This window comes from Chlorocebus sabaeus, chromosome 16 (assembly GCF_047675955.1).
Source record: "Chlorocebus sabaeus isolate Y175 chromosome 16, mChlSab1.0.hap1, whole genome shotgun sequence".
Taxonomy (NCBI): Eukaryota; Metazoa; Chordata; class Mammalia; order Primates; family Cercopithecidae; genus Chlorocebus; species Chlorocebus sabaeus.
Window position 1 is genome coordinate 47,361,224 of NC_132919.1, and position 16,376 is coordinate 47,377,599.

Genomic DNA, 16,376 nt, shown 5'->3' on the forward strand with positions numbered 1-16,376 from the left:
TCAGTTCTGCATCAGGTACCAGCTAGGTGTCATCTACCTTAATTCTGACACTGTCTACTTGGAGATAGTGTCAGATCCCACAGTTTGAGGGCTCAGTCCCCAAGACTACCGCCAACACTTATGCCAATCTCAAGACTCAGGTTATTTTACCTGTGCTTCTGACCAACCTGCCATATATATATATGTACATATATATGTGTGTGTGTATAATATAGATACTATAATTTGTTTTCTTCATGAGATGAGGGTCTTGCTGTGTTGCCCAGGCTGATCTTGAATTCCTGGGTGCAAGCTGTCTTCCTGCCTCAGCCTCTGAATCAGTGGGATTACAGTTATGTACCACCTTGCCCAGCTACTGTCTTTTATTTCTGATGAATCCTCTGTGTCCAGTACAGTCTCCAACTGGCTATAAACCGGGGTTCCCACAACCTCCCTCCTCAGGTTCAGTTGATTTACTGAGTGGTTCACAGAACCTGGGGAAACACTTATGTTTACTGTTACAAAGGATGTAGATGAAAAGATCCGTAAAGCAAGGTATGGGGTTAGTGGTGCAGAGCTTCCATGCCCTCCCTGTGCATGTCACCCTGCAGGAACCTCCATGTGTTCAGCTATTTGGAAGATCTCTCAACCTTGTTCTTTTGAGTTTTTATGGAGGCGTCACTATGTAGGTATGAAACCATTGGCCATTGGTGATCAACTTCACCTTCAGCCCTTTTCCCCTCTCGGGAGGTTGTGTGGGGTGGGCTGAAAGTCCTAACCCTCTAATTATGCTTTTGGTCTTTCCAATGACCAGCTCCCATCCTTAAGCTACTACATAGGGGCTGCCAGCCATGAATCTACTCATTAATGTACAAAAAGACATCTCTCTGGAAATTCTAAGGATTTTAGGAATTATATGTTAGGAAACTGGGTCAGAGACCACGTATGTATTTCACAATATGACACTGTTACATTCTTATATAATCTTGCATTTTATTTTTTTAATCTGTTGATCTGTCCATGTTGATATACATATGCATCTAATTCTTTCCTTTTAACTGCTGTGTATTCTATCACATGACTATACCACTATCCATCTTCATTACCACATTATATATTACAAATGTTGTTGCAGTAACATTCGGTGCATGTGTAAGATCTTCTCAAAGGTATATATTTTAGAAATAGGATGCCAGGTTTTAGGATATATATTTGTAAAATTAACTGGATACGGTAACATTGCTTGTCAAAGGAGTGCAGTGATTTATATTCCTATCAGTAGTAGAAAAGACTTCTTATTTTCCTATATCTTTGCCAACACTTTTCTTTTCTCTCTTCTCTTCTCTTCTCTTTTTTTGAGACAGAGTATTGCTCTGTCACCCAGACCGGAGTGCAGTGGAGCAATCTTGGCTCACTGCAACCTCTGCCTCCTGGGTTCAAGCAATTCTGCTGCCTCAGCCTCCCAAGTAGCTGGGATTACAAGCACACGCCTCCTCCATGTCTGGCTAGTTTTTGTGTTTTTAGTAGAGTCCGGATTTTACCATGTTCTCTAGGCTGGTCTTGAACTCCTGACCTCAAGTGATCCACCCACCTCAGCCTCCCAAAGTTCTGGGATTACAGATGTGAAACCACCTTATATATATGTATACACACAGACACACACACACATATATATATAACTATACATGTGTATACATATATATCACTATATATATATATATCACTATGTACATATATAAATTTTTTTCCTTTTTTGGAGACGGAGTCTCACTCTGTCGCCCAGGCTGGAGTGCAGTGGCACGACCTTAGCTCACTGCAGCCTCCACTTCCCAGGTTCAAGTGATCCTCCTGCCTCAGCCTCCCGACTAGTTGGGACTACAGGCATGCGCCACCATGCCTGGCTAATTTTTGTATTTTTAGTAGAGAAGGGGTTTCATCGTTTCTTGACTTTTGGCTAAGATCAAGTGAGATGGAGTTTCACCATGTTGGTCAGGCTGGTCTTGAACTCCTGACCTCATGATCTGCCCTTTCAGCCTCCCAAAATGCTGGGATTACACCGTGCCGCCACTTTTTTTTTTTTTTTTTTTTAAGACAAGGTCTCGCTCTGTCCTCCAGGCTGGAGTGCAGTGGCGAGATCTCGGCTGTCTGTAAGCTCTGCCTCCTGTGTTCATGCCATTCTCCTGCCTCAGCCTCCCGGTAGCTGGGAGTACAGGCGCCCGCCAACCACGCCCGGCTAATTTTTTTTTGTATTTTTAATAGAGACGGGGTTTCACAGTGTTAGCCAGGATGGTCTTGATCTCCTGACCTTGTGATCTGCCCACCTTGGCCTCCCAAAGTGCTGGGATTACAGGTGTGAGCCACTGTGCCTCGCCTGGCTGCCACTTCTTATTTTTATTTGCTTTTGTCAGATCACTAGTGTGCTTGAGCATGTTTTACATTTACTGGTGATTCTACTTCTCTGCGAATTGCCTATTCAGTTTTATTCACTGAAAACTGGCAACAAAATATGTCTGGAAGTATATAGCTATATATTTTTAATGGTTTTATAGTATTCCAATATAGGATCATCACTTAGGTGAAAAGGATCATTATTTGGGGATCTGGAGTTTAAAAGAGACTTAAGAGATATATTATCCAAATGTAGTGTATGAACCTTGTTTGGATCGTGAGTGTAAAAACATTTATGAGACAACCTGGAAAACTGGATATTCCTTATTATATCATTAGGGGTTGGGAAATGATGCTATTTCAATCCATTTATTCCTTCAACATTTATCAGCTAAATTTTCTTGTAAAGGAAACTTCCCCTCATCAACTGTTTGGTTACCCTAAGGTATAGTTTGTATATAAGAAAGACAAAAAGTGCTGGATTCGTCAATTCATACTTTAATAATTTCCAAGTGTTCTTTCTTGTTTTACTTCTCTCCTCACTACTTTTAAAAATAGCATACTATTCTGGTTTCATGGGAGCAATGACTTTTCTGTGGTCCCTGAGTATATTAATTATAGTTTTCATTTGTTTCCTGTTTTGTCTGTTTCTTCAGAGTCCCAATTTCATTTCTTATAGTTTTGGTTTCTCTCTTTCAGGCTAGAACTTAAAGTGCCTTATAATTCTTAATTATCTCTTCATGTTTTAAAAGTGAGGCACTAAAAAAGGAGGGTTGGAAGCTTTGTGTGCCTGGATACAGTTTACTGCCTCTTGGGAACCCAGATTTCAGTATCCCGTGGTCCTTTCGTAGAGACATTTGAGTTTTTCCAGAGAAGGATAATCTCTTTGAGGGGTGGCTGGTGGAGTGGTAGGTAAGCCTAGTTATCTACATTATTGCAACCTGGGTGAAGGCAGGAAGGAGGCCCTATTACTGTTTTTAGTATGTAGACTTCAGACTTTCATGTAATTTCACTTGTCATTTGGCACCTGCCTGGCTGTGCCTAGAATGTTCCTAGTCTAAAATCTCTGGTTCAGTTTATTCAGAAGACACACCTCTTATTTCCTATGTGGGTGAGCAAGGAAGGCCACCTGGCCACTCTGCTATGGGACTGTTTACTTACTAGGAATATTACTAACTAGTGATTTTAGACTTCCACTGAACTCTCCTGTTTTCATTCCCATCATCACATACCACACCAGTTTTCTATTACATATTTTCCATAGTATGACTCTATTACAATTTTGTTATCTACTGTCTGTTGATAGACATTTAAGTTATCTTCCAGTTTTGAACTGTTACATATAGCCCTTCAGTGAATGTCTTTGTACATGCCCCTTTCTGCATATTTGCTTTTTAATGGCAGGACAAACTTTTCATATTAAACACCACTGATACTTTTATTCCAGTTTGTTTTAAACTGTTTTAAAATTTATTTTTATTTTTTGTTTTTTAAAAAGAAAAGGGGTTTTGCTGTTTTGCCCAGGCTGCTCTCAACTTCCTGAGCTCAAGCAGTCTGCCCACCTCAGCCTCCCAAAGTGCTGGGATTACAGGCATGAGCCACTTTGCCTGGCCAACTTTTTTTTTTTTTTTTACAGAAATATCCAAACATTGAAGATTAGAGAGAATAGTAGAATATATATGAACTCCCATATACCCATCATTCAACTTCAGCAGTTACCAACAATATGCCAGTATTTTTTCTTTAGAAAAAAAAAAAAATTAAGAGACATTTGCTCGCTCTGTAGCCCAGGCTTTCACGCAGTGGTGTGATCATAGCTCACTGCAGCTTAGAACTCCTGGGCTAAAGCAGTCCTCCCAGTTTAGCTTCCTGAGTAGCTAGAACTACAGGTGTCTGCCACCATGTCCAGCTAAATTTTTCTTTTTCTTTTTTGTGGAGATGAGGCTCTCTCTGTGTTCCTCAGGCTGTTCTCAAACTCTTGGCCTCAAGTGATCTTCCCACCTTGGCCTCCCATAGCACTGAGATTACAGGCATGAGCCACTGTGCCTGGCCAAGCCAATGTTTTTTTCACGTGTGCTTCCCTACCTCCCTTCAGCATTTTCACCATAATATTAAGGCAGACAAGACTATATAATTGTATCCTTAGGAGATAGGGCTGTTTAACAAATATAGAAACCACAACATCAGTATCACATCTAAAATTTATAAACAATTGCTCTTTAATAATATTTAATACTTAATAAGTGTTCAGATTTCCCTAATTGTCTCACAAATGTAGTTTTGTAGTTGGTTGTTTTCAATCAGTATCTAAACAAGAGAGTCTACACATTTATACTGGATTCAATATGTCTCAAGTTTCTCTTTATATATAATGGTTCTTTTTTTCTTTTTTCCCCACTTGACGTTTATTGTAGAAGAAACCAAATTATTTGTGTTAAAATTTTTTCACATTTTGGACTTGGGAGGATTACATCCCTTGAGTGTTATTTAATATGGTCTTCAATCCTGTCTTATTTCTTAAAAGAAATTACATTTAAAAACAATTACATTTAACTAAGTATTTAATATAATATCTTGATGGACACTTAATAAGTCAGCCTTTTATTTGATATTATTTTTTAGACAAGTTCTGTAGTCAAAGTATTTAAATGGGTATTCTTTTTCTTTTCTTTTTTCTTCTGCATCTTTATTCCAACAAGCAACAACCTCTAGGGAATTTTTTTTTTTTTTAACTTTGGGAGCTTGTCTTTTCAAAGTATTCATTTGTTTTTCCCCAGAACAGTGGGGCGAAACAGTCCCTATAAGCCATCTGGACTTGAAAGCATTTTGCTTCATCACAAAGCTTACTCTTCCTGACATAAGTCTGTATTGTCCACTGATTTTTTTTTTTAAACAATGTCTAGTTGCTCCCAGGAGAGTTGTCTGAAGTCACTTCAATGTTGTTGCTGGCCTGTTAGTTATTGAAAGGGGAGAGGGGTATTTAGTGAAGATGTGTTGTTATACATGCTGAAAAAGCTAATTCACAGGCCCTTAATGCCCCTAGCCTTTAAAAAGAAAAGTATTTATGTGTGTGAGAAAAACAGAGAAAAGGGGAAGAGTATGTGTATTTTATACCAACATACCTGAGTGATCTGACAAATTCTTGTGCTGAGAAGGCTCGCTGGAATTTCCAGGAGTAATATGGTTTTATAATTTGCAAAAAAAAAAAAACAAAAAAAACCAAAAAACCCAAAAAACAGACAAATAAAAAAACCCTGCCCCTCTCCTGCCATGATTTGGTGTTGGCCTAACTCTATAATGATTATTCTAAGGTTTGCCAAGTGTAGCAGAGGTTGACCAACTTTATAAAGTCATGCCGCTGGCAATCAGTTAAGTCACATTAAATCAGTAATGAGTATCCTAGACTTTTTATAAGCATTCATTTCGTTTTTTTTTTTTTTTTTTTTTTTGGATACCAGGTCTTGATCTGTCGCCCAGGCTCAAGTGCAGTGGCTCATTCTCAGCTCACTGCAATCTCTGCCTCCTGGGCTTGGTGATCCCTTCCCACCTCAGCCTCTGAGTAGCTGGGACTACAGGTGCACACCACTACACCAGGCTAATTTTCATGTTTTTCGTGGAGACAAGGTTTCATTATGTTGCTCCAGCTGGCGTCGAACTCCTGAGCTTGAGTGATCAGCCCTCCTTGGCCTCCCAAAGTGCTGGGATTATACAAGCTTGAGCCACCATGCCTGGCCTGTGCTTTTTCTTGTTCACATATATAATTTCAGTGCAGACTTGAACTATGTGATTGTTAAAAGTTTCGTTTCATATTCAGAGTTTGAAATGTTATCTTTTCATTTCAGAAAGTCTTCAGAAATCCTGTTATATGCAAACCTGACTGAGCTGTAAACCAATGTTGTGCTGTTATCCTATGTTGGTATTACCTAGGCAGTAACAGAAATATCAGTTGTCTCTTATCAGCCTTAACCTCAAATTAGGTGACTGTTGAATTATGCAAGATCTTTTGCAAATCCATCTTTTTTATAAAATGCAATTACCCATGATTAAGACCTTTCATCTTCTGTTAAATTTCAATTAATAGAACACAGGGCTCTCTTGTAACCTATTACATTTCCCAGTACCATGGAATATTTAAAACAGGAGGGGCTCAAGTTGTGTTTTGAAAAGATGGATGGATGAATGTAATCTTTTTTTTCTTTTTTTTTTTGAGATGGAGTCTTGCTCTGTTGCCCAGGCTGGAGTGCAGTGGCGGGATCTCGGCTCACTGCAATCTCCACCTCCCAAGTTCAAGCAATTCTCCTGCCTCAGCCTCCCCAGTATCTGAGATTACAGGCACTTGCCACCATGCCTGGCTAATTTTTGTATTTTTAGTAGAGATGGGGTTTCACTGTGTTGGCCAGGCTGGTCTTGAACTCCTGACCTCATGATCTGCCCGCCTCTGCCTCCCAAAAGTGCTGGGATTACAGGCTTGAGCCACCGCGGAATCTTATTTGTCTTTTTACTCCCTTTGTGAATCAGAGAGATTCTCAACTTATTCTTTGGTTTATAGTTTACCTTTGCATCGACTCAAATTTTAATAGTGAATTGTAGTTACCTGGGCATGCCATCATCTTTAGACCTTTGCATGTGCTGTGTGACCTCTGCCTGGAATGTCTTTATCTCAGTAAAAGTTTTACACAAGCCATTCCTTTTAGAGTAAGCTAAAATTACTTCTCTCTTTTTAAAAAAATAGTATATATGGCCGGGCGCGGTGGCTCACACCTGTAATCCAGCACTTTGGGAAGCTGAAGCAGGTGGATCACCTGAGGTCAGGAGTTCGAGACCAGCCTGGCCAACATGGCGAAACCCTGTCTTCTACTAAAAATACAAAAAAACAGCTGGGTGTGGTGGTGGGCACCTGTAGTCCCAGCCACTCGGGAGGCTGAGGCAGGGAGAATTGCTTGAATCCGGTAGGCAGATTGCAGTGAGTCGAGATCATGCCACTACATTCCAGCCTCGGTCACAGAGTGAGACTCTGTATCAAAAAAAAAAAAAAAAGTGTGTGTATATATATGTATATATAATGAAAAAGTATATGTATACATATATACTTATATATATTGTAATTATATATATAATTTTATTTTATTTCAATAGTTTTTGGGTAGCAGGTAGTTTTTGGTTACATGGATAAGTTCTTTAGTGATGATTTCCAAGGTTTAGGTGCGCCTGTTGACTTCCTTTTTTTTTTTTTCTTTTTGTGAGACAGAGTTTCGCTCTTGTTGCCTAGCCTGGAGTGCAATGGCACAATCTCAGCTCACTGCAACCTCTACCTCTTGGGTTCAAGTGATTCTCTTGCCTCAGCCTCCTGAGTAGCTGGAATTACAGGCGCCCACCACCAGGCCCAGCTAATTTTTGTATTTTTAGTAGAGACAGGGCTTCACCATGTTGGCTAGGCTGGTCTCGAACTCCTGACCTCAAGTAATCCTCCTGCCTCGGCCTCCCAAAGTGCTGGGATTATAGGTATGAGCCACCGCGTCCCCGATTTCTCTCTCTCTCTCTCTCTCTCTGTGTGTGTGTGTGTGTGTGTTGTTGTTGTTGTTGTTGTTTTTGAGACAGAATCTCCCTCTTGCTCACGCTGGAGTGCAGTGGCACGATCTCGGCTCACTGCCACCTCTGCCTCCCGGGTTCAAGCCATTCTCCTGCCTCAACCTCCTGAGTAGCTGGGACTACAGACGCATGCCACCACACCTGGCTAATTTTAGTATTTTTAATAGATACAGGGTTGCACCATGTTGGTCAGAGTGGTCTCCATCTCTTAACCTTGTGACCTACCCGCCTCGGCCTCCCAAAGTGCTGGGATTAGAAGTGTGAGCCACTGTGGCCCCTCCACTTTTTTTTTTTCTTTTTGAGACGGAGTCTCACTCTGTTGCCAAGGCTGGAGTGCAGTGGTGTGATCTCGGCTCACTGCAAGCTCCACTGACCAGGTTCACACCATTCTCCTGCCTCAGCCTCCCAAGTAGCTGGGACTACAGGCTCCCACCACCACGTCCGGCTAATTTTTTTGTATTTTTAGTAGAAACAGGGTTTCACCGTGTTAGCCAGGATGGTCTTGACCTCCTGACCTCGTGATCCGCCCTCGGCCTCCCAAAGTGCTGAGATTACAGGCATGAGCCACCGCACCTGGCCCCGACTTCCCTTTTTTAAAGTAGATTTAGTCACTTCTTCCTCTCTGCTTTCATTATAGCACTTAGCATGTTACATTGTCAATGTTTATGGTACGTCTTTGATGGCTGTCATACAGTGAGTACTCCTATTGGATGGGTGGACAAAGAGTTTTAGTTTTATATTTAACATGTTATTTTATCTAAGAATAAATCTTATGAATGACATGACCTAGTTTATAGTAAATGTCGTCATACTGCCTAACTGCCTAACATATGGAGAATAGGCATTGTGAATAGGTGTGTGGCTTAACTATTACAACAACTTTTTCCTAGTCTCTTAACTATGACAATTTTTTCTTTGACTACAAAGTGACGGACTGGGATGTTTCCTATTTTTGTGTTATCTCAGTTAGTTTGTGTGTTAAGTGGAAATTATAGAAGTAGAAATCAGATATGTTTCTTTGAAGTAAATCAAGAAAGCTTTAAAAAGAGGATCAGGGCCGGGCATGGTTGCGCATGCCTATAATCCCAGCATTTTGGGAGGCTGAGGCAGGAGGATCGCTTGAGCTCAGGAGTTCGAGACCAGGCTGGGCAACATGGTGAGACCTTGTCTCTACTAAAAATAAGAGATAAAAAAAAATTAGCTGGGTATAGTGGCATGTGCCTGTAGTCCCAGCTACTCAGAAGGCTGAGGTGGGAGGATCACTTGAGCCCAGGAACTTGAGGCTGCAGTGAGCCATGATTACACCACTTCACTTCCAGCCTGGATGGCAGAACAACACTTCATCTCTAAAAAATAAATAAATAAAAATTAAAAATTAAATTAAAAAATAAAGAAGGTCAGCAATGCTTGTACTATATAAATCGAGTAATGAGGTTCAGCAGAACTCACGTGCTACCAGCCCAACTAAGATCTCTGAATGTAGAAGGGAAGCAGAAAGCCCTGTTGGAGAACTTTCTTTTTAGTGTAACCCATGCCACATATTGCCTAAGTATTTTATTGATAGTATGAAAAGGTTAGGTATAGAGAGAAAGAAACTATTCTCATTACTTCCCTTATGCTATACTTCCAACCCTCATCCAGGAAAAAAGAGGACTCTTATTAGGACCATGAATCCAAACCTTTTTCTGCCAAGAGCTGTGTTTTGGCATCTGTTTGAATTTCATGACACCGTCTCTGTTTCTATTCCAGTTTTCTCATTCTTAAATTCTTATATCAATATTTCCCACTTTCACATGGTTGCTAATTGCTATATAGAGCTACGCCATTTCTGAAGTATTTTTGTAATTATGAGTGTTCCGCTTTCTGAGCTATTCCACCTTACAGCAACTTTTGTTCATGAGGTTACCTATATTGTCAGTGATATTTCTCAAAACAATGGCCCAAAACTAGACTATTTGATGGATATTTTTCTTGGATAGCAATTTAGCAACTTCCAGTGACTTGTTACTTTTTCTTGATTCTTGATTATTCTTTGAAAGTTAGCATTACATTTATCCTACTAGGCTTTCAATGCCCTGTGTAAGCTATTAAGGATGTCTTATCAGAACTGAGGAATATTTATTTTAGATGCATATTAATGATTAGCATTTTATTTTTTATTTTATTATTTTATTTATTTTTTTTTTGAGATGGAGTCTCACTGTCACCCAGGCTGGAGTGCAGTGGCTCCATCTTGGCTCACTGCAACCTCTGCCACCCAGGTTCAAGCGATTCTCCTGCGTCAGCCTCCCCAGTAGCTGGGATTACACACACCTGCCACCATGCCCAGCTAATTTTTGTATTTTTAGTAGAGACCAAGTTTCATCTTGGCCAGGTTGGTCTTGAACTCCTGACCACCCACCTTGGCCTCCCAAAGTGCTGGGATTACAGGCGTGAGCCACCGTGCTGGCCATTTTATTTTATTTTATTGTTGGAGACAGAGTCTTGCTCCATCGCCCAGGCTGAAGTGAAGTGGTGGGATGTCGGCTCATTGCAGCCTCCACCTCCTGGGTTCAAGATATTCTTGTGCCTCAGCCTCCTGAGTAGCTAGGACTACAGGCACATGCCACCACGCCTAGCTAATTTTTTTTTTAATCATGTTTTTAGTAGAGATGCGGTTTCACCATGTTGCTCAGGCTGGTCTCAAACTCCTAAGCTCAGGCAATCTGTCCACCTCAGCGTCCCAAAGTGCTATGAGTACAGGAATGAGCCACTGCACATGGCTGTGATTAGCATTTTAAATGAGGATGGCAGCTGTATGTTTCCAAACCAAAACTCAATACACATTTAAAATTGGGATTTTCAGCCGGGTGTGGTGGCTCACACCTGTAATCCCAGCACTTTGGGAGGCCGAGGCAAGCAGATCACCTGAGGTCAGGAGTTTGAGATCAGCCCGGCCAATATGATGAAACCCTGTCTCTACCAAAAATACAAAAATTAGCTGAGTGTGGTGGCACATGCCTGTAATTACAGCTACTCCAGAGCCTGAAGCACGAGAACTGCTTGAACCCAAGGGGTGGAGGTTGCAGTGAGCTGAGATTGCACCACTGCACTCCATCCTGGGCAACAGAGTGAGACTCTTTGTCTCAAAAAATAATAATAAAAAAATAAAATAAAAAAAATTGGGATTTTCAAGACAATAAAAAATTATTTCTACACAATCAACATTAACAATGTTTATAAATGGGGAAAAATCCTGCTTGATTTCTTTTAGAATTTGAAGATGCACTGATGAATGTATATAGCTTTGAGTTTTAAATATTTATCTTTGTGGGTATAAGATCTGTTTTCACAATATACTCAAAAGAGTTTATTATTCCAAGAAGTTTAAGATCTGCTTGGAACAAGAAAGGAGAAAATGTACATACGTTTGTGAAAGACAGCATTCCATTTTGTAATCTCTAAGTTTATCTGTTTTAATTTGTTTGAAGGAAAGGACTCAAAGTATGTATTTGCTTTGGAATATTTTTCGTACTTTCCTATGTAAGGAAACTAAAGAAACGAGATTTCTCTTTGAAGATAATAGCCTTGCCAATCCAAGACCTATCACATCACTTAAAAAAAATCTCTTTTCTCTCTGCCATATTTATTTAAAGTGATATAGATAAAAAGCCTCAGTAATCATAATAAAACGTGAAAAATTCTGAAGCTTGATTCATCTAGGTAGGTCTTTTTGGAATTGTCATATTCTATGGTATCCATCTTCTGAAGCTGAACTTTGTCGCTAAGCAACAAAGCAGATGTGAAATTGTGTGTCCCTTATGAGGTGTCTCCTATTAGGCAGAAAGAAGTTGTAAATAAGCAAAATAATGGTAAAATTGTTTGGTAGCAGTTTAGTAGCACAGCATCTTCATAATGCTGTATGCTTTTAAAAATAGCATTTTATCCATAGCACAAAAAGTGACTAAGAATTTCTGGGCTGGGTACGGTGGCTCATGCCTGTAATCCCAGCTCGGCCTCCCAAAGTGCTAGAATCACCTGAGGTCAAGGGTTCGAGACCAGCCTCACCAACTTGGTGAAACCACGTCTCTACTAAAAATACCAAAATTAGCCAGGCATGGTGGCTTATGCCTGTAATCCCAGCTTCTTGGGAGGCTGAGGCACGAGAATTGCTTGAACCTGGGAGGTGGAGGCTGCAGTGAGCTGAAATCATGCCACTGTACTCCAGCCTGGACAACAGAGCCAGACTGCATCCCAAAAAAAAACAAACAAAAAAGCAAAATAGTGGTAAAATTTTTTGTTAGCAGTTTAATAGCACAGCATCTGAAGTGTTTCTTGGTAAACATAATGCTGTATGCTCTTTAAAACAGCATTTTATCCATAACACAAGAGGTGCCTAATATAAGAATTTCTGGACCGGGTGCAGTGACTCATGCCTGTAATCCCAGCACTTTGGGAGGCCAAGACAGGCAGATCACTTGATGTCAGGAGTTCGAGACCATCCTGGTCAACATGGTGAAACCCTGTCTTTACCAAAAATACAAAAAAAAAATTAGCCAGGCATGGTAGCCCATGTCTGTGATCCCAGCCACTCAGAGGCTGAGGCAGGAGTATTGCTTAAAGCCAGGAGATGAAGGTTGCAGTTAGCTGAGATGGCATCACTGCACTCCAACCTGGATGACAGAGCAAGACTCCATCTAAAAAAAAATTGTTTCTTTTTGGTTAGTTTCCCAGATATAGTAGTTAAGTTAGCCAAGGGAGCATCATTTTCAAAGCAGGCCAAAAAATAATAATTACGTTTTCCTATTAATTGTTAGTCTTTGCTTATATATCCAGGTAAAATGTTGAAATAACTTACTCAGACTTCATAGTTTCTGCTTTTCTGTTTAATGTAACCTTATATCATCTGCTTGCATTCAGTTGTAGCCAGTGAACACTTGGAAGGCAGGGCTAGTTGGATACTCATAGTCATGTTCCCTGTGCCTGGTACATAGTAAGTAGCCAGTAGATGTTTCATGAATGATTTATTAGTTTGCCTCTTTTCCTATATTTACTGTAACCTTTACTTTTCTTATATATGGTCATCTTGAATATTCTGAAAAATAAACAATAACTTGATTTCCCCAGAAGTCCCACAAATATGAAATGTTTTCATAGAAACGTATAGCGTAGAGGTGCTAAACTTGGGGTTTGTGGAAGGAACTACAGTGTCTCTAAGCCCCCTGAGAAAAATAGGTGGCATTTGACATGGGTGGGGGCATTTTTTCTAGGGAAATATGGTGCATAGATGGATCAAATTTCCAAATTGGTCTTTGGACCCCCTAATGATTAAGAACCAACGTTACAGAGTTTGTGGGTTCCAAGCTTCAAAGATCAGGAAAGTTAAACATGGTGGCTCACACGTGTAGTCCCAGCTACTCTGGAGGCTGAGGCAGGAGGGTTGCTTAAGCCCAGGAGTCTGAGGCCAGCAGTTCAGCAGTTGTAGAGCAGCCTGGCAACACAGACCTACATCTTAAAAAAAAAAAAGAGGCTGGGTGTGGTGGCTCATGCTTGTAATCCCAGCACTTTGGGAGGCCGAGGTGGGTGGATCACTGAGGTCAGGAGTTTGAGACTGGCGCCTGGCCAACATGGTGAAACCCCGTCTCTACTAAAAATATACAAAAATTAACTGGGTGCGGTGGTGGGCTCTTGTAGTCCCAGCTGTGCGGGAAGCTGAGGCAGGAGAATCACTTGAACCCGGGAGGCAGAGATTACAGTGAGCTGAGATGGTACTAGTGCACTCCGGCGTGGGGGACACAGTGAAACTCGGTCTCAAAAAAAAGAAAACCAACTCAAGCTTATGTAAAAAAGGAATTTATTGGATTTTGTAACTGAAAAAAACAAAAAACACTGGGAAAATTCTGGCTCCAGGAATCCTGGGTACAATTACCCAGGATTGGGTTTTTCTCCCCCTTGTTCTTTTTCTCTATATTGGCTTTAGTCTCAGGCCTGCTCTTCTCTATGCTGGAAAAAGATGTCAGTCTGCAGCCTAGGCCTGCTAGGTTTTTAGAGAGGACTCTGATCAGTCTGGTTCAAGTGCTGTGCCCACCTCTAGGGAGATGGAGTCATCACCAATCAGATTACATGGACTGAATATAATTAGTATGAAACTGGAGAGAGAAAGTTCCCCAAAGGAACGTAATGTGTGTAGACAAAAAAACAAAACAAAACAACAACAACCCAGTGTCCTCTGCAGTGATTGAAAAGTTTGAGGACAGTTAAAATAGGTAATAGACTGACAATTTCACATTAAAACTAGGATATATTGTAGTGATACCGAAGTTTTTGGTGAATTATAAATTTTTCTATAAGTGTTTCAGTTTTTTTAACTTGGAAAATTTTCTTCGTTTACTCATTTGTTTAACAGATATTTGAGAACCCGCTATCATCATTCTTTGCACTGGGTATACAGTAGTGAACAAAACAAAAATTCCTGACTTCATGGAACCCACATTCTAGTGAGGACAGACAAGTAATAAGTAACATCAATTACTAAAATAGCATGTCGGATGAGGTTAAGTACTCTAAAGAAAATAAACAGGGAGGAGAGATAGGGAGTAGGTATCACAGTTTTTTTTTTTTTTTTTTTTTTTTTTGAGACAGAGTCTCGCTCTGTTGCCCAGGCTAGAACGCAATGCAGTGGCACGATCTAGGCTCACTGCAACCTCCACCTCCTGGATTCAAGCAATTCTCCTGTCTCAGCCTCCTGAGTAGCTGGAATACAGGCGTGTACCACTATGCCTGGCTAATTTTTGTATTTTTAGTAGAAATGGGGTTTCAGTGTTGGTCAGGCTGGTCTCAAACTCCTGACCTTAAGTGATCCACCTGCCTTGGCCTCCCAAAGTGCTAGGATTACAGGCATGAGCCACTGTGCCTGGCCTAGTATCGCAGTTTTAAATAGGATGGCCAAAGAAGACTTCACCAAGAAGGTGACATTTGAACAAAGATGTGAAGGAAGTAAGTAGAGAGCAAGCCGTTTGGGTATCTGGAAGAAGAAAATTCTAGGTAGTGGGAAGCAAGTGCTAAGGCTTGAAGTGTTGGAGGAACTGCATGGAGACTGGAATCAGAATGGGAAGGAGAGGAGGGTAGGAAGAGAAATAGGAGATGATGTCAAAGAAGTAAGAGAATGGTGGAAGCATATTGTGTAGATCCTTAGAGGCTATGGTAAAGAATGTAAACCACTAGAGTGTTTTGAGCAGAGGAGTAAACTGTTTTTACTTTTTTTTTTTTTTTTTTTGGAGACAGAGTTTTGCTCTTTTTGCCCAGGCTGGAGTGCAATGGCATGATCTCGGCTCACTGCAACCTCTGCCTCCCGAGTTCAAGCAATTCTCCTGCCTCAGCCTCCCAAGTAGCTGGGATTACAGGCGTGCACCACCAGGCCCGGCTAATTTTGTATTTTTTGTAGAGATGGGGTTTCTCCATGTTGGTCAGGCTGGTCTCGAACTCCTGACCTAGGTGATCAGCCTGCCTCGGCCTCCCAGAGTGCTGGGATTATAAGCGTGAGCCACCGCTCCTGGCCTACTTTCTTTCCTTTTTTTTTTTTTTTTGAGAGGGGGTCTTGTTCTGTCGCCCAGGCTGGAGTGCAGTGGCGCGACCTCAGCTTACTGTAACCTCTGTCTTCTGGGTTCGGGCGATTCTCCTGCCTCAGCCTCCCCAGTAACTGGGATTACAGGAGCCTGCCACCACGCCCAGCTAATTTTTATTATTTTATTTATTTTTATTGAGACGGAGTCTCGCTCTGTCACCCAGGCTAGAGTGCAGTGCAGATCTAGGCTCACGGCAAGCTCCGCCTCCGGGGTTCCTGCCATTCTCCTGCCTCAGCCTCCTGAGTAGCTGGGACTGGGCACCTGCCACCACGCCTGGCTAATGTTTTTGTATTTTTAGTAAAGACGGGGATTTCACCATGTTAGCCAGGATGGTCTTGATCTCCTGACCTCTTGATCTGCCCACCTCGGCCTCCCAGAGTGCTGGGATTACAGGCGTGAGCCACCACGCCCGGCCTCATCTAGCTAATTTTTCTATTTTTAGTAGAGACCGAATTTCACCATGTTGGCCAGGCTGGCTGACTTTCTTTTTAAAGAATCCTCCTAGATCCTCTAGAATATATTGTAGAGGGTAGGGTGGAAGTAAGGCGACTAATTAGGAGACTTTCACTGTTGCAGTAATCCAGGTATTAGATGATGGTGGCACACACCAGGATGGTGGTGGAAATGATGAAAAGCGGTCAGATCTGTAGGTAGATTTGCTGATGGATTGGAGATGTGAGGTACTAGAGAAACAGAAGAGTCAAAGCTGACTCCAGTGTTTTGGTCCTGAGCAACTGACCACAATAATTTATTGACCACAATAATTTAATGAGCTAGAGAAGACCAGGAGAGGAGCAAGTTTTCACATGCTCAATT

The 16,376-nt window shown here is 41.2% G+C and overlaps 1 protein-coding gene across 4 annotated transcripts in view; it reads left to right on the forward strand.

Moving 5' to 3' along the window:
- The window catches only part of SPAG9 (sperm associated antigen 9), a 163,073-nt gene that overhangs the window by 22,400 nt on the left and 124,297 nt on the right, over nt 1-16,376 (forward strand). The window lies entirely within an intron of this gene.